The sequence below is a fragment of the Phasianus colchicus genome, chromosome 8 (genome assembly GCF_987193195.1).
Source record: "Phasianus colchicus chromosome 8, bPhaCol1.hap1.1, whole genome shotgun sequence".
NCBI classification, from domain to species: domain Eukaryota; kingdom Metazoa; phylum Chordata; class Aves; order Galliformes; family Phasianidae; genus Phasianus; species Phasianus colchicus.
Window position 1 is genome coordinate 10,104,188 of NC_143443.1, and position 19,242 is coordinate 10,123,429.

The 19,242-nt window shown below is 38.0% G+C and overlaps 1 long non-coding RNA gene across 1 annotated transcript in view; it reads left to right on the top strand.

Annotated features, from left to right (window-relative positions):
* LOC116234991 (uncharacterized) overlaps window positions 1-19,242 on the top strand; it is a 419,872-nt gene that overhangs the window by 76,403 nt on the left and 324,227 nt on the right. The window lies entirely within an intron of this gene.

Below are 19,242 nucleotides of genomic sequence, written 5' to 3' on the forward strand. Positions count from 1 at the left end.
CATTTGAAGATGACATGCGGAGTAGTATCTGGTCTGTACATTGTTCACATGAGTATGTGAACTTGCCAGTCTAGAGAGTTTTGTCATGTGTAGAACCAGGCAATGGCACATTCTCTTAAGATACAGATGATGAGAGCAACAATTTGGTTTGACAGCATTTGTGTTTCCATGCCCATAAAAGCTCTCTGCTTTCCTTAAATGCATCTCACATATTTCATGGCACTTATTCTTCCACGAAATTAATTATGCAGCTTCCCTTTTCACCCCGCCATCACTTACCATTATTTTATCTGGGGACGAGTGTGAGCCTGAAGTTGGCCCAGGTGGGCTGGTTGGACTAGGTGAGCCATGCCAGAACATCGGGCTGTCTCTGTGTATTCTTCCTCAAGCCAGGGCAGTTCCTGCTCTTCACCATTGTTCTGGGTTGTGTTTTCCACACTGTTTCCATACCATGGCAGATCTGCTTATGTATAGATTGCAGTACTGTCCTCTTTTCAGCTTACGCTGAATGGTTAAGGTTTGAAGGGACCTCTGGAAATGATTTGGTCCAATTCCATTGCTCAAGCAGGGAAAGAACATTTAATTTTACATCAGAGTGCTGTCTCGCTCCAATTTATAGGAGGGAGATGAGGTTCTTTTAATATCTGTATACTCGGCGTGAGATTAAGAAACAACAGTTCATATGTTAGTCCAACCAGTTTATTATAAATCCTAATCAGGGAGACGGGGAAGGGAAGGAGGGCGATAGAAAAGATAGGAAAGAAGCAAGAATCGCGTATAGCAGGGATAGTCACCACCAGGATCCAGCAGCGGACCCGTTGCACACCATTTCGAAGGTCCGAGGGGAGAGCAGCAGCGTGGCCGGCCTTGTGCAGCAAGCAGGCAGCAGGAGGCAGTCGCAGAGCCAGTCTGGGGGGAAGCAGCAGGACTCAGGTAGCAGGCCTGGGAGAGTCTGTCAGCATGCAGGAATTCCGTAGTGAGGAATCTGATGGCAGACACCTTCGTTCTTCTTCAGCATCGTGGTAGAGCGCAGAGCAAGCCCAGGAGGGAGAGGGGCAGGTCGTGAGGCTTTTCATGGCAGAAACCTCTTCTTCTTCATGAGGAATCTGTTGCCAGAAAACCTAAACCTCATGATTGTATGTTCCCATTTTATCATTCTTTTCCTGCCTAGTGACATCCCTGGGCACTTGAGCAAGAGTCATGTGAGTACCTCCTGAGATGGCCATCATCCTTGAGATAAGCCCACACAAAAGACCGCTTTGTGGCCATTAAGCTGCAGCTTATCTCTCTCGTTGCCCCTGGCCTTGTCCATCTGTGCCCCTTAGACAAAGGATTTCACAGCCCTTACCCAGGGCTTGTCCATCAAAGTTCTCCAGACAAAGGATTTCTCAACCCCTGCCCAGGATTTGCCTGGACTTGTTCATCTGTGTCCCCCAGCAAGCTTTGAGACAATGATGATGTACAATAATATCTTACAAGTGCTACTAAAGCCACAAGTGAAGTTCATTTAATAACAGGTGTGTCCACTCAAGAAGTATGAAAGCAGCCATTCAAGGCAATAGAAGCAGAACATTGTGTGCCAAGTTATCTACATTTTGTTTACGTTTTCAGAAACATTAAGTACACAAATTCATCAATAAGTAAAACATACCAATTCCCATACTTGGGTGGAGACCTAGCTGTGATTCTGAATGTCTGATGATAATCGTAGCTAAGGGCATTTTTTATTGCATTTATGAAAATCTTGGAAGGTTTAATTATTATTTTGTTCTTGGTTTTTCCTCTAAGAGTCTGCTGTAGACAGGAACATTTGTCTGCATAACCCAGTGGAAAGTTCACTTCTTACACACAAGAACATTTTTTGCCTAAGCTGTTACCTCATGTTCCCAAGAATTTAGAGGCCACCAGGACACCCCAGGTTTCCTGTGACAAATTATGATTTTTGGGATTCCTTCTGAGATAATGATCAAGGCCCTTTGAACTGTAACCGGTGAGCTGTGATCCAGATCATGTCTACTGGTCTGTGTTTGCCAGATGTGAAAAAATGAAAAAAGAAAAAAGAAAGGAAAAAATGTTAGCATCAAGATCTGCTGTAGCTGGTATTTATCAGTTTTACCTTTGCTTGAAGTCTAAAATTAAACTTATCATTACGTGTTGCCTCCCATCAATTAATTAGCTAAGTAGTTTTGTCAGTCAGCATCCTTAAATTGCATCACTAAGTTTTTATGAAACACTTTTATCACTGATTGCATATTTGGGAAAAGACTACTGGTTTAATGGTTCCTCAGGCACATATTCTGAATGAAAAATAAATAAAATAGCTCAACTTCGTTCAACGTTCAGAACTAGAATACCATTAAAGAATCAAAACCATGGCTATCCTTTTCCTTTTAGGATCTGTTTTTGTGTTCTTTTAAGCTGAGATGTTCTTAAACACTTGTGCTAATAAGAACTTTTCTACCGAGACTGAAGTTTTTTAATAGTTACAGTAGTAACTGATATTGAGAAACATGAAAATAACTTGAAAACTTTTAAAACTACTTCAACATTATTTCTAAATTTAATTTTAAAATATGATTTTTTTCCTGGATATTTATTTTACATATATAGAATAAATGTTATTTAGAAACCAATCACATGTAGGGAGAATCTCTGTATATGAGAAACATTGTTGGCTGCATGGGTGTACAATTAATGAAGAATTAAATCAGATCTGTAATTTTTGCTATGAATATACTTGAAATTTGGCTTAGGTTTTAGAAACACTGTGTTTCATCATAAATTGTAAACAAGTGTTTTATTTAGGAATTAATAGTGATATAATTTTATTATTTTTTTCTTTTCCCCTACAATACTCTCATTTATTATTGGTTCATCAGCACATGAACAGGAAGTTGCCAGAATAAAAAGTGCAGTGTTATGCATTTAGATGAAAATAGCCAGAAAATTGAAAATTAAAAAAAAAAAAAAAAAAAAAAAGAAATCAGAACAAATTTATGAAAAAAATTCATCAGTGACTGTTGAAAGAGAGACATCTTTTCTCAACCCAGAGGGCTCTGGGCTTACAGTCTTCTGAAGTCAGGCAGCGGTTTGGGGGTGATGGAGGAATCATCACTTTCAGCTTGTGCCATATCTTTTACTTTTTGCTGGGAAACTGCTCATGGCTATTGCTGGAGAGAAGATGCTTTACTGAACTGAGGAGTTTTGATCTTAGTTGGTGCAGGTGTAGCTTCTTGTAGCCATGGTAATGACAATTGGTTAGCAAGAGAGAGACCAGATCTGGAGCAACTGTTAATCTAATCAAGATATTAGATATCTTTTTTAAGGACAGTGCTGTGCTTCTTACACACCACTTTTCTCCTACTCTTTCCACTGCCATTTGCATTATCACTCACTGCTGAATAAGAAATAGGAAATTATAAGTATATTCACTTCATCAGTGATAACAACAATTAGTACATTTACTTTTCTAAAGTGTGGTAGCTAGATCTTTAGGTCTGCAGAATTTATATATGGGTATCAAAAAATGGTTTAAAACTGGGGAAAATGCTCCTGAGCAGAGCCTCTGGATGAGGTCTCAGATATCTGATTTAGAAAAAGGAAAAAAGCAGAAATGAGTTCTTCAGTATGCTGGCTGGAAAGCAGTTGCAGTAACAGCAGGGGCAGCACACCGGTCTACAGGCAGCCATAGAATAGGAAGCCTTCTTTTCATTATTTCTGCTGTCTCCATTCTCAGCTTTTTACTCCCTCTAGTTAATGAGAGAGATATCCAAAATACACAAGGGAAATAAATACAAGGACTATGATAGAAATAACAGACAGTTCTTGATAGCAGTGGAGCACTGAAGAAGATACAGCAGTGTGTTTGATTTATTGTGGTGTCTTGTAATAAATGCACAAAGATAATACTCTTAGATTTTTAAATGAAGAAATGTAGGAAAAATACCCTTGTTATTGTTGAATAGAAAATAACAAGCAGCAAGGCATTTTACTCTGTGCAATATTATCCCGACATTTTAACATCCTAGATGATGGAGTGAGGAACAGGATTCTTTGCCTGTGTTACTTCTTTGACCTTTATAAACATTCTGATTTTGTAAAGAAACATTTTCCTCCTTCTTCAGTGATAAAGGTGCTTCTTTTTTTTTCTTTCTTTCTTTTTTTTTTTTAATGACTGAAAAATGCTAAAAAGTTAGTTTTGCCTCAATCTCCATTTCGAATCTCTCATTAACAACTACTGGTATTAAAGTGTGCAAGGAATTAAAGGCAGAGATCTAATTTATGTGCCCCATTTTACCTCATCAGCTGATGTAAATGACCGTATCTCACTGACTTGAAGGAGGTGTCAGCAACGGTGAGGGGGGAGTGTTTGTCTCAGCAACATCATCGTTATGGATATGGTCAGTGAGACAGGAAAAGTTTGAAAGAGGCAAGATGATTAATAGGTTAATAGCCAACAAGTAATTTATTATTTGGTTTTATTTGTTGATCATCCATAGTCCCACATTTATAATTGAGTGTTGCTTTATAACATGCAGTTTTTCCTACATTCAGTTTAGGACCTTGTTAAGTTGCCTGTTGTCCTCATTATTGGCAAGCTGAATAAACATCTTTCTTCTTCTGGTGTGTCCAGTGATGAAGTAATACATAAGCAGAATTCATTACGTTTGAACTGCCTTTTTTTTTTTTATTTTAATCTCCATTAAAATATCATATGAGAAATGGAGTTCTGCTACCTCTCAGTTATTTTCATCTGTGCTGCAGCGGAAACCAATGTTTCTGTGCACTGACTGTCCACTGAACTCCTCCCCCTGTTTTCTGATTTGTTTTAGAATGCATTATACTGCTTTCACCCCTGTTTGTTGACTTCTGACTCTTCTAAGGGGCTGATTTTACAAGACCCTGCTTGCCACTTCTCACTATCTTCAAATGTTACTATTGCACAGTGACATGGACTTGAATCAGTAATTTAACTTAAAGCTGCTTTTTCCTGGGCTTCTTTCCAAAACTACCTATTCTTGTGGGATAACCAAATCAGAGCTACTCTGTGGATGTGTGTCTGTGGAGTTGGTATGCTTATATTATGTGATTAGACACAGTACAAGTGTGCGTGTTATCATTATCTCAAATCCAATGATCTTTTCAACCAATATTTTCAGAGTTAATTACTATTATCTGTTAACTATTCAACGTAATTCAAAAACATCTGAATGAGCATAGCTTGGGCGCTCAAACTGCATTAACAGTACCCAACAGTGAGTCTGTACACTAGCCATATGGCTCTAATTGGGGTATCTTCACATTTTTGTTTGCACATTAGAGGAAAAGAAATGGATACATCTTGGATGATAATACAATCTCACTCTTGATTGTGCCACCATGTGCCATAATTAAGGATATACATATGCCCTAACTATGCATTTTCATTTTTAATATCTGTGGGTTTCTCTTCAGTATGAGCTCAAAGCCAGCTTCTAATGTTTGAATCGGGGATAACTGTAACAGTTAGGTAAGGCACTTTATGGTGCATTGATGGTGCAGTTCCAAGCCAGGCTCTATTATCACCTTGCTTTTGCCAGCACATTTTCCTGATTTGACTTTGTTTAGTGTCAGGTATTTAAAAAACAAAACAAACAAAAACCCTCACCAAAACTAAGCAAGTTTTAGCATGTGATGCTACCTGATAAAAGCTTTTTTTTTTCTTTTCTTTTGACTTTTCTGGTCATATTCATCCATTTATTCTGTCTGCTTTATTTATTTTAGATTAGTATAAAACCACTTGATCATATATTTTATTTAAAATGGATTTATTAGTGCTATCCAGTGATATCCAGACAACACTATGAGCCTCAATTTTTTAATCTTCATTCCCTATTTTTTTTGTCTTTATAGTCCATTATATTTTTGTCATTCCATCTTTCCCTACTCTTCACTAATAGACAAGCTGTGCTGCATGTATTCCCTGCAATTTGTGTTCCCTTCATTCACAGCTATACTGTTTTCAATGCCAGTCTTGTTTTCTCATATCTGTGGTTTTATTTCCTGTCTTCACTGCTGAAATGTAACAAATAACTTTTGAAAATAAATACTTTGGACTAATACATGTGTTTGCACTTCTGTTGTGAGGTTGCAATACAGTCCGTTTGATGGGAGAAGTGCACAGAGAATTCAGCTTTACAGGATTCTTTTCATTCAATGTGGCCACTAATTTCTGTTCTAAGGAAATTGGCTACACTAAGCTCTTTATAAACTAAATAATTGTGAGAATTAAGACACAGTTCTCATTAATAACTTTATTAGTTACAGTGCATGCATTTAAATAAACATATGTCTAAGAATGATTATAGATACTCCTTAAAGATTTTCCATACATTGCTGAGGTCCTTCAGACAAAGACAAGACTGGTATCTTTGAAGGACGTGAGTTTTGGTAAGTTTATATCTCTGTATTTTATGGAAGATACAACCTGTTTCAACAACCTGCCATGTGCTAACCAAATTTAGACTTTTAGAATCTTTTTTGAACAAAGCTTTTGATAGAAGTCTCCTAATTGTTTTACTAATTGTTACTAGAGTACTGTCTTTCTACTTGAAGAGGGATGAGTGATAGTTTAACTAATAAATAAATGCAGTTTTGATTTTCACACTTTTTAAATCTTGTTTCAGTTGCTGGACTCTTTTTAAGGCTCAGTACCACTGTGTATGGTGTAACTTTGTATGCTATATTTTCCTTGGCCCATTGGACTCTCAGTTTTGCTGATTTTGAAATATATGTTTACAGATTAGTTATTTCCTTGGCCAGCTGGTAACTCCAGCAGTTGGCTACTGCTTGTTAAATCTATTAATAAAGTGAAAAATTTTAAAGTCTGCTGCTCAGCTAATACATTAAAAGAATTCTATGAAATACTGCACAGTCCAGACTGGGTGAAGAACACATTGAGAGCAGTCTTGTGGAGTAGGACTTGGAGGTTTTGGCAGACAAAAAACTTGATGTGAGCCAACAGTGTGCTCCTGCAGCCTGAAGGCCAACAGTATCCTGAGCTGCATCAAAAGAGGGAGGGACAGCAGGAGGGGGAAAGTGATTGTCCCCCTCTGCTCTGCCTTGTGAGACCCCATCTGGAGTACTGTGTGCAGAGCTGGGGCTCCCAGCACAAGAAGGACATGGAGCTGTTAGTAGCCTGTCTTTGTAGGGCAGGTGCTCCAGCCCTCTGAAAGCCCTCACACTTGAAGATAAGCTGGATCAAACCTTTTAATTACTTAAACACTCTTTTCTTGGCAGTGGTATATGAAGAAGCCAACTGTATTGTTCAGAAGTCCACACAGTGTTCTCACTTGAGCCGTGGCCTAGTACATTAAACTAGAAGGTTCCTTATAGCAGTTCTGCTCATTTTCATTTGAACTGTATAATTTTTCTTTCTGTACAAGTGAACAAGGATCTTTCCAGTCAAAGTACCAGTGCAGTGTTCTTAGAATGAAGCTGGACAAATCTTTTATTTAAGCAGACAAACGCATCAGTGTGGTTTTGATGTCTTTCACTGCATAAAATATTCTGAAATGGTAAACTGCTGTTATGGAACTGGTTTTCAAAGCATGGTTACTGCTGCTACCGATGGTGAATTATTAGTACTAAGAAACTCAATACTGGCATAAATTTTCCAGCATGTAGATATCTGATTTATCCACTGTTTAAATAAAGAATGTCTTCTTAAGGCTGGTAATAGTAAGAAATATCAGCTGATATGTTTCAGGACAGGATTGGATTAGAACAGTCATCTGAAACTTGGGAGCAACATGCAAGATATGTACCTGCTTGTGAAAATTCAGATGCTTTTTCTTTGTTTTCCTCCATTTTCCAAATACTGCTGTGAGTACATGAATGCCTTTCTCATGTTTATAGCACTTATAACCCCTTGTCGGAAAGAAATTATTGCCATTGCACTGACAAAAAAACCCCAAACCCTAAATGATGATCAAGGAAAAGAAGCAATAGATCAGCAAGAAGTTGAAAATGTTTGTTTGGTCCTGGCTCACAGGACTGTTTCAGTTGTTTACTGTAGAGGGATACATCAGATATTAGGAAGGAAATCTCAGAACTTACTTCTTCAGGGGCTTTCTAGGCTTTTGGGTTTGGTAAGGTCAATTTGGTATATTTCATAGGAGTGGGACTGTGTGTGAAGGGAGCTGCTGTCAGAGGCCTTTACTGTCTGCTAGCTCTTTCTGCTGCAGAAGTATTGCTGTAGAGATAAGAGAGCTCTCTACGTCAAAAGGGATAGAAACTCCTGTTTCTAACAGGCCTTATACAACACTGAAAGAACAAAAAGGCCTTCATGAATGGGGAAGAGCTTGTGCCTTCCTCTTGTGACTGGAGTCATCCAGAATGAAAGTGGAAATAATTAGATGTTATGAAGGTAGTGATAATTAAAGGCTGTGATGCATCCCATTCAAGGCTAAATAATGCCAGTAACAAGGTTTTTTTTGTTAGAACAACACTGAGTGATGCTCTTGTTCATAATTTGCTAGATGAAAAAAAGGAGAGTACTGCAATGCAGTCTTGCATCTGATTTTTTCCCTTGGATTATTCTATGGGAAAAGGAGATATATAGTTTTTAAATTATGATGACAAGAGCGTTAATAAGGGGTTGATAAAACTCTGACACATGATAATTCCTGATTAGCTATATTACTTCAGACAAAAACTGAGAGCTGTTTTTTTTACTCTGCCAGAAACACTTATCATTCAACCAACTTTTATCAGCAAAATCTCCCAAAATGAAGAAAAAAAGATTGTTTTGTATGTAAGTGGACTGAGAGTGTGGCAGGAGATGTAAGAAAGATAAATGCACTGTAGCAGAAATCTGAATAATTCCTAAGAAAGCAATGCAACAGGGCTATTTCAAAATGTGTGTTAGTGATACAGGCTACCCATATGATAAAATGCTTTGCAGTATTTAACTTCTAATTCAATTTACTAGAGTTTTGTCAACTCTGTGTTGAATCTGGCATCCATAAGGGTCCTGGTGACAAAATTCCTCACACCATTTGCTCTCGAACAGCTGTTAAAATGTATATTTCAATATATTTGCAGAGTGCAGATAGGAAATGTGAGAAAGGCTGTTGTAGTCACCTAGGGAATCAGAACAAGTTAGAAAATAAAAATAATTAATAGAAATAGAAGAAAAAATTCAAATAATTAGAAACTTTGGTATTGTCTCATGATACAGTTCTTACTTAGGCTCCTTCAGCGCATAGTCTGATACCACTGACTTAAACTGACTGAGGGCCTGTGAAAGCAATCACACTTAACCAGTGGGGTGTGGAGGTGGACAGGAGAAGCCTGTCTTATCCAGCTTTTATCTGCTCCTTTGTCTCTTATCTTTTATCTCTTTTTTTTTTTTTTTTTTGTCTTCTGAGACTGGTTAAGGGTATCAGACTCCTTTTTATTCTGTGATTGAAATTTTGCATGTCTTTGAGCTCCTTATTTCTATGACTATTTATCCATGAAATTACTGTATAGTCGTAGCCAAGGTTCTGAATATTCCTTGTGTAAGGCAGTCATTTGTTTAGGATGGGGAATGTTGTCACGTGTAAAAATCGTACTACCATAAATAACAAATGGAGTAACTGCGGTTATTTTTATTGTTTTATGCAGAGCAGTGAATAAATAGAAAATAATAAGTACCAACAGGGTGGGGAAAAAGGGCTGATTGCTTTAATTAAAATCTGCAACAGCCTGATTTCTTTGGCATTTTAAATTGCATAGAACTGCAATGTAATTTAATTTTGAAGGTGTTTAAGCAGTCCATTCTTGAGTATTGACTGATTACCTTTTGCTCCATATACAAAATTAAAATAACAATTTATCTTATGGTTGGAAAAGTGAGTGGTGCAGCATAGCTCCTGCTTTGCAAGATTATTTTCAATCAGTAATCAGGACAACATCAGTAACTGAGAATGAATGGAATAAAACACTAATGGCTAAAGTAGGTTAATGGAGGTGCTGTTAAACCTTGCACTGAAAGTAATAGGCTTATATGAGCTGTTACAACACATCAGGAAGATGTTCAGCAGTCCCTAATTACCTCTAACTTCTCTTGCTCTTGTAATTAGAGTTTTTGCACCTCTTCTTTCAGTGTTGGGAATATTCTGGGACATGAACCTCATCATGTGCTTTTGGGAGAACTGTGCCACATCTTCATGCACGGATTTCAGTGGTAACATTAGTATGTAATTTTTTGTATATGCACATATGAAAAACTAAAAACTCACTCAATGCAAACTAGAAAGAGGAAATAATAGGAAATTTCAGGAAAAGGCATTATTTTGACAAAGCTATTTTGCTATTTCATAATTGAACTTTGAGTCTCTGGAAGCTTTTTTTTTTTTTTTAACAGGAAGTAACAACAGTTCTTTCACTTCAAAATTACTTATCTACTAGAGTTAATAACCATCCGAGGAATTTTTCCATCTCAGGAGCAGAAAAATAATAAAAGTAAGCTGCTTTTCAGCTGCTAAGAATTCAGCTCAGATATGGAAGCATTTTAACAGCTACCTGTTCTCATCATTTGTGTACCAGTTGTGTTTTTCTTTCTGAAATTGACTAACCTGCTGTGACTTAGAAGTTAAATCATACATTTTCCTAGTTTTGTAGATCTTGGAAATGTTCACCCTTCTTCTTTTTGTCCCATTTCACAAAAAATATTATCACTTTCATTCATATTAGGTTTCCCATTGTTTCTTCTGCTGCATTACATCTGTTACTCCTTTCCTATGTATTTGTAGATTATTGACTATCTCTTTTAGTCAGAGAAAGTTACTTTACAGCTAGAAGTAGTTGCTGTGTAGATGTGGTTAACTTACAGTTTTTCATGGAATACCAAATTAACGAATATTTCTCAAACATTTGAAATTCCTATTGAGCAGTGTCTCAGGGAATCTCCTTTTCATCTAGACCCAATCAACTCTATGAATTAATGCAGATGTGACTTGGAATATTGTGTGTACTTTAAAAATGAAAATGACAGAAAATAACTTAGTATATTTAACATCACTTTAAAAAAAAAAAAAAAAGAAGCAAGAAATGGTTTTAAGGCTTTAGGAAGCCATACAGTATCTAGCTGTGGAAATAATTTCAGATGCTTTCAACATCGATCATTTTCATATGCAGAACAGCTTGAGCTGATACAAAATGTTTATTTTAATGAAGCTACCCCACTTGTAAAGGATGAGAAATTTTTGTCCCACTTGGAAGGAAAACAGATCCAATGCATACATAGTCTCTAAAGGTTTTGTTTTTAAAATTCAGTAGCAAAAATATTCCTGAAAGCGTTTATAGAAGATTCTGTTCTGTGTGAGTTCTGTAAAGACTAAAACACCTTAATTTTCATGTAGTTTTCTTTTTTGATGAGAACAGTGTTACTCGATCAGGCATGTAATACATGCTGACCTTCAGTTCATGAGGCGAATGTTCAAATGAATTGTTCCCATGGAAGAGGACCCTGAAAAAATCCTTGAAATGAATTCCTTGTTTGCAATGCATTAAAAACAAACAGCAATAGATTGTTTGGGATCTGTGGTTCATTCAGATGCAGCTGCACCACCTGTTGCTTCAAGACAACGAGGCTAAGGGGCTCTAGTGTAAGGAGGGAGATATTGGAGATGTATTTTTTTTTAATAATTTAATAATTTATTTATTTTAATTTATTTATTTTTTAATATGCACCCTAGGGAGAGAAAAGGGATGACTGAGAAACCTTGTGCAAGGCAACAAAGATGACCTGGACACTGGCAGTCCTGTGCATGGTGCAGCTCAGGAGTGGGGCCTGCATGGCTTTCTGCCCCATAGATGGGCAGGGTGGTGAGCATCCTTACTCAGGCATGCCAGCAGCCCCGCTCACCTCTTGGGAGCCCTGGTTTGGAGCTTTCCAGAGCTGCTGTGCTCTGCTTGGCAATGTCTCTTCCACCATCTTTCACAGGTTTAGTTTTAAAACTGAGAATAGGGCTTGTTCAGGTGGCACCTCACTGCTGCCATCAGTCATTGCCTTAACAACCTTGTACTTACTGATGTGTCCATCCAGCGTCTGCTGGCTCTGTGACTTCCCATTGCATTGATTCCAGGATAAAATCTCCCACTTGGAAAAACTCAATCACTCGTCTTCTATTTATACGCTGCTGCTGTTCCCCCTTTACAACTCTTCACTGTCACTGGCAGCAAGCATAGGCAGTAGAGGCTGTTTCCTTTTTCACCAACATATCCCTGCTCCAAAGCAGTGCCTGTCTGTGTCTCCCAGCAGCATCCACACACATTCTGCAGCTCCTTTCTGCTGGCACCTCTGTGATGCCTGGTCCTGGTACCTTCAGGCTCCTCTGTAGCCCACCCACTTTTGTTGTTCTGTAAGAACATGCTCATCCATGCAGGGCAGTGCTGTAACTTTGCTGTGAGAGGTGCTTGGCTGTGCTCAATGTGCACAAGTCTGCAACCTGCTGACCCCCCAACTCCATTTTTGAGCTTCTCTCTATCCCCTCTGCTACTTTGGTTCTTTTTAATTGGAATTTACAAGTACTGTGGCATGGCAACAATGTGTAAATCACATTTTGGAAGGTAGATGGATTACTTCCATGCTGCTAGAAAGCATAACTTAGTTCCTGCCCCCCAAATCTTTCATTATGTTTGTTGTTCACTAATTTGTGCTATTTTCTGTTCTCCCTTATTCTAATGAAGAACTGATAAAACTGTATCTAAATAAGAAGAGATCTAATCCAATACTTTGGTTCAAAGGTTTCACCAGGTATAGTGATCTCTCTGGAAACTTCTGCTTGATGCATAGTGTAGGTGTAGGGCTGAGGAATGAGGAGGAAGATGCCATGAAAAAGGTGAGATTTTTCTGCAGTTCCAATTCTATCAGGTTAAAAAGGTTTTCTATCAGCCTAAGATAGGCTGACTGATAAACAGTAAAGATGCTTAAACGAACCTTTAAGCCTTTGACTTTTTTTTTTTTTTGTCTCTGGATACAGCTGTTCTATAAAAATGTACACTGTACTTTTAAATTCAGCAGCTCTCCTTTATCTTAGCTACTTCAACTTTATTTGTATTTTGTCTTTTCACTGTTAGGAGTCACAGAATCCAGTTCTGTCCAGCGTTATCTCAGTCCTTTATCTCTCTGTAAAGTGCTAGGTGATACCTTGTATATGGGATGTTTTATTAAATTGAATTTGTTTGCTTTGTATTATACCATAGATCCTTCAGTCTCTGTACATCTTATCCTAGGCAGGTCTGTCCTTCCTCCCCATCACCTTGCTCCCCTATCTTTTTAATCCAGATGTCTGTGGGCTGAGAGGCATTGCTCTTACACAGCTATTGTAAGCTGTGATCAGACATCCTTGACTTTGTGGTATTTCCCCAGTGAACAAACTTGTGCCTTCTTGTAGCTTTCATCAGAGATGCGTTACAGAATGGAAAATTCTCGGGCTTAGGTTAGAGATAGCGGTGGAGGCAGCAGCAGCTCAGGGCGAAGTCATATAAATGAAAAGAAATTGAGTCTTCCTGAAAAGAATAAAGGGGCCAGAAAAGGTCAGTAACTGTAAACCTCTGTGCTGGAAAGGGCCTTGGAAGCAGAGGCCACTGCAACCTTCCTGTGGCAGGCGAGTCCACAGGCAGGAGGTTTCATTATCAATAAAACATTCGTTTTCTTTTCCAAAAAGTTACCGTTGCTGATTTTGCTCTTCCCTTTTTTAAGCCTCTTTGTTCTCGTCAGGATTAGACACGAGATGCCTTAAAATTTCTTTGTTGTTTTAAGAACTGCTTCTGCTTGGAAATGAAAGAAACTAGGTTTTATTTTCATGCTCTTCGTAGGTCTAAGATGTTCTTTATTTAGGAACGGAGCAATTGTGCTATAGATTTCATACAAGTATAAATTGTTAAAAGAGAGATTGCACTGCCTAATGATGATGGCATTCAAAGGAAAGTAGTCTTCCATTTAAATCTGGAATAATATTTTTCAATCTCTTGGTTATTACTATACGTTCAATGAGGCAGCTGTAAAATCACCTTATGTACTTTATCTCATAAATATAAAATGAAAAGGTTATAAATTAGAATACAGCTTTGGGTTATAAAATAAATATCAAAGCTAAATAAAAATGCAGAAAATCAAACTTCACCTAGCAGTTTAAAATACCCAGGAGATAGCAGAAACAGGCAATTACAAGGACTGCTTGAAGAAAAACAACTTGGGGACTTATTTCAGTGTCCTGGGGGAGAGGTGGAAGAAGGAATATTAGTAGTTTAGAATGAAAACAGCACTTCCTTTTATAGGCCAATTTTCTTTTTGTGGACAAGGCCCTAATACCCTCACAATTATTTAAAATGTCCATCTACTTCTCTTAAACATGTAGGAAACATTGAGGAAAATAGTAGGTATTTTCATGTGTGCAGGATGTCTATGTGAATCTCAGCTCAGTTTGCATTCCTGTCTTTTGTGTCCCTTTTTGAAAACAACTGCGTGTTTCACTTGTGAAATTTCAAAACCACTTTTGAAATGGAAATCAATCCATAACTTAATTTAAATCTAAAATTGCTTGCATATCAGAACAGCCTGGTCTCCTTCAGGCACTTTATTATGAAGTACCAATTAGGGACATAATTTAACTTGTGAGATATACAAACCACATGGAATACACGTGCTATATAAAGAAAAACATGTGTGAATACACTGAGATTTAAGCATTTTAGAAGTTGAATTGCTTGCCATCGTACTCCAAGGTCCCAATGCTCTTGACTTGTACTCATTGGCTTGTCAGGAATACAAAAATGGAATTGGAAATGCAAACATCATTTATATTAAGAAGGGAAAGCAAATCTATCGGGCATTTGTTCATGTTATTCTGCCAAGATCTTCATGTATTGTACCTTGGAGATAAATAGGTATAGATTTTCAATGCGAGAAGTGTAGCCCCTTGAGGGCCAGGGCACACTTAAGCAATCAAGACATGGTGCCCAAAATCACAGGAGATGTAAGAATTTGGGGGGCATGATAATTTCATCGAGTTGTCTGTCCTCCTTCACTGAACTTTTTGTTTTGTTAAACTTATTTGCATGTCACAGGAACGTGAACAGAGGCTACAGGGTTTTCTCTGCTGCTACATGATGGTGTCATCTTGGCCATCGTCTTGGGGTTTTAGGCTGGGAAGCAACTGCTTAAAACTGTGTATGCTTCATCAGTTAGGGCTGAAAAGCTGGTGCCTCAGAGTGAGCCTTTAGTAGACCTGTATTTTTGTGGAGGCTTTTGTAACATTTAAGAATCACGTAAACACTTCAGTAGATGCTAAAAATCTGAATAATAAATATCTTTTTTTGGTAACTAATCTGTGTCATGGTGTACGGCTCACACAAGTGAGGTATTATTCCTTCTATATAATTTCATACAAGCTACTACATATTACTTCATTTCTACCCTCTAATTTATATTACCTTTAAATACACAGATTTCATTGTAACAATTTTACTCTCAAGATTAAATATATGCTTGCCCAGAGAATGAAAGATAATAGAATAAAGATCGGTTAAGTAAAATCTAAATTAAATTCAAGCTATATTGAAACTGAATGTGATTCAAATAATGATCACAAAGAAGAAAGGGTAAGTACTTGCTTATTGGGTTGGAGGAGAAATAAATACAATCAGAGACAGTCAAACAGCTTCTGTATGTACAGTAAGATTTTTGGCTAGATTAACACTTTGATTATTCTGTTCGGAAGCAAATATATGGGATGAAGCTTCTTGCCTGGAGCAAAGCTGAGTCTCATGCAGAAAAGTGGTGAAAAGGGGATTTTGCAGGCTCATGGGGGAGTGCTGGCAGCTTTATCCTGATGCAGGCAGGTGCCGCAGGTCTGCTATGGGACCAGGGGTGCTTATGTTCAGGCTTGGGAACAAACAAAATCATGGAGGTGAGGCTTTTGTGTCAGCACGTGCCTGAGAATGAGTGAGAGGGAAGCAAGAGTGCAGCAAAGGCTTTGTCTGAGGGGTCAGACATTTGCTCTACTTTTATGGCAGACTTTACCCTTTAGCTTGAAGCCTGAGTTTAGTAATGAATTACATTAAGCTTCCCCTTCCCTTTCTAAACTTAAGGTCCTCAAATGTTAAGGTGGAAGTTGTTTTTTTTTTAAAAATTTTAATATAACTGTGGTGTGAAGGGTAGATTCTTGGTGTCAAGGTGCATTTTATTTAGCAGTGGCTGCAGCTCTCTGAAATAGCCTTGTCGCTGTGCATCAGACTGAGTGCATGTGGTGGCAATGCTTCAGGAAACTGACTGTTTCCAGGAGTGGATAAATCTCCTCAGACAGAGACAGCATCTTTGAACTTAGGGTTCGAGGGATTTTTAACCTATTTGTTTAATTGCTTACTCTTTTAAATGGATTCCTGCATTTGCAAAAACCTCAGCAATGAGTTCCCAGGCCTTTCGCTTTTGAGAAATCTTTGTATTTCCTAGATTGAACTCTACCATTGGATAAGTTCATTTGCTGTACTCTATTTCTTATATTTATTGAGACAGTTGAGGTTACTCCAGATTCATGAATCCGTATCGTTCTAGAGTTAACAGATGAGGTTATACTGCTGCTCTGGCGTTATTCTCCCAGCTGTGAGACTTAACCTGCCAAATTGTTCCTTGCGCAGAACATGGCCCACTCTACACTGATACTTTCCTAATTATACAGTATTCTATGCACATTGTTTGAGAGGAGGATTGAAGCGAGTGGTGACATGCTGATCTGTTTTGATTTTTATTCCTATTTTAACAACAGCAGCACTTTCTTTTTTAATCATTCTTTTAAACAACAGTGAAAGCTGAAGTGAGATTGCAAGCTTTTGAGTGTTGTTTATGCACCCAGTTAGAGAACTCTTTGCATTAAATTGGAGTATGAAGTGTAGGATAGAGAATTACAGATCTGTTATGCTTTTGTAACAGAAATGGGGCTAATAGAATCATGCTTATTTTTGCTATAAATCCCAAACTTGCTGAAGCTCAGAGGAGCACTCATCAGAGGGTAAAAGGTAAAATCTCAAAATTCATGTCCTTCAAGATGAAGATTCAAGATGAAGATTCGTAGATATGATGTGATCTTCTTCATAGGTATTTGTGATATTTTCTGGAAAGTCATTACTTTGGAAAAAATGATTCCATCCAAAACTCTTGAAATTATGATTCAGACCGTGGCTACAGCTTGATATTACCAACGTAGATTTGACTGAGTGATTAGAACAGGAGCTGATCTGTTCTAGAAAGCTAATGAGCTTCTTGTAAGTAAGCATGCTAAAGGATGAAACTTTCCTGAAGGCAGTTGCATTTATTACAAGGAATGTACTATTGTAACTCAGATTTCAGATGTCTATTGCATGGGTAATTGGAGGAGATGGAGACAAAGTAAAAAGCTGTCAGAACTGAGGATGACTTGGGAAGACTTCTATCAAAAGGGGAAACAATGTTTTCAGGTAACTATCAGTCTATGAACAAGCTAATCCTGTGTTCGTTCTACTTCAGCTGTTGAGTATGTATGTTGTGTATGATGCTTGAATAGTCTAATTCAAACCTGCCAGAAATGGTCACCAAAATTGTAGATAGTATATGGAGACAGGTTTTCTTTCTTTACATCACACTTTTGATTTCATCATTACCCTTTTGATATAACTGATGGCTACAGCTGTGCAGATAACACACTTTTTAAAGAAAATTCTATTTTATAACACCGAATCCACAGCCACAGTTCACAGCAAAAGATCTCATTTCTTACAAAAAATAAAAATTAAAAAAATCCCCAACTCTTCACCAGTAACCTGAATATCTTGCTTTCTAGTAGTACTTCTTTCTACTGTTAATTTCATGGTTTGCAAAGATACAAGTGAGGAAAAATTTATACATTTAACTCAGTTATGCCCATCTGCTGGTTGCTGTTTTGGCTAACACATTAAAAATTTACTTGTGTATGATTCCTTGTAGGCTGCTATTTATTAATGGATTAAGAATGGTCTTTTGAAGTGAGCAGCATGTATGCAGCAAACCATTTTGTTCAATTTAAATGAAAAAGAATTAAATAAGTGCTGTTATCCTACTTCTTTGAAGATATTTGGATTCAAATATTCGGTTTGAGGTATTGCTGTGCTCTTCTTAATAACATGCCCTGGAAACAAAACAAAACAAAAAAATGTTTTGGGGCTTTTACTTCTTTACTTTTACATATTGTATGAGAGCTCTCCTCATCAAAGGCAGAAGTAGCTGAGAGGTAAGCAACGCTTGCTGAGCACAGCCTCTTGGCTCTTCTGCATGAGCACAGTCTCTGCAGATCTGAGCTGGAGAGCAGAGCTGACTGTAGTTGCACCGTGCTGTCTTGGATGGATGTGCAGCTGAAGTACCACCTCTTTGTCCCTGCAGGTAGGGAAATCTGTGGGCCAGAGTTGAGGCAGGCATTCCTGGAAGAAATCCAGGGCTGGAAACCTTCTGAAGACACTTGCCTGAGACACCCTAGGTTTCCATCTGCCCCTTCAGTGGCAAGGAAGGGTGGTGTAAGAGCTTGTCTGAAGCAGTGCTCTCTCTCTTGGTGGACTGTACACCATGGTACACCTGTAGCTTTTCATGAACTCTGTCTTACCTCCAACATCTCAGGGACTTTATCTGCTTATTGCAAAATGAGTACTGTGTCAGAGCACTAGGAGTGCATTAGGCTTATTTTCCTGGCAGACTTTTATATAAATCCAGTAGGTCCAAATAAATAATCACAGAGAAGAAACCCTGATGTACACACTGTCACCAAAAACAACTAACTATCTGGCCTTCTGTAACGGTCAGCATTTCCCCATGAGGTTTAATGCACCTTTTAGTTCCTGCTTAGTTATCATGGTGACTAAAAGCACAGCATAGAAATGAGAACAGGCACAGCAGTCGTGTGAGGAAAACCAGTTCAGTGGAGCTTAATACAGTTGAAAGTTTTCTATCAACAAACTATATTGCAGACTTGGCAAAGGCATTCATAATGCAATAAAAAGTATCAAAAAACAAGTCAGTAGAACAATAAAAATCTCTTTAGATTTTGAGCCTCCTTCCATAGTGAAATGCTACATGCAGGATTTTGTACACTGTCTTGACAAAAGAATGAGAAACCTGTGGGAAGGACTGAAGGGAGACTCCCCTCTTTTAGACATGTGCATGGTATTTGCTTATATGCCTGAATTGCTCAGCTGGGGAACAGCACAGAG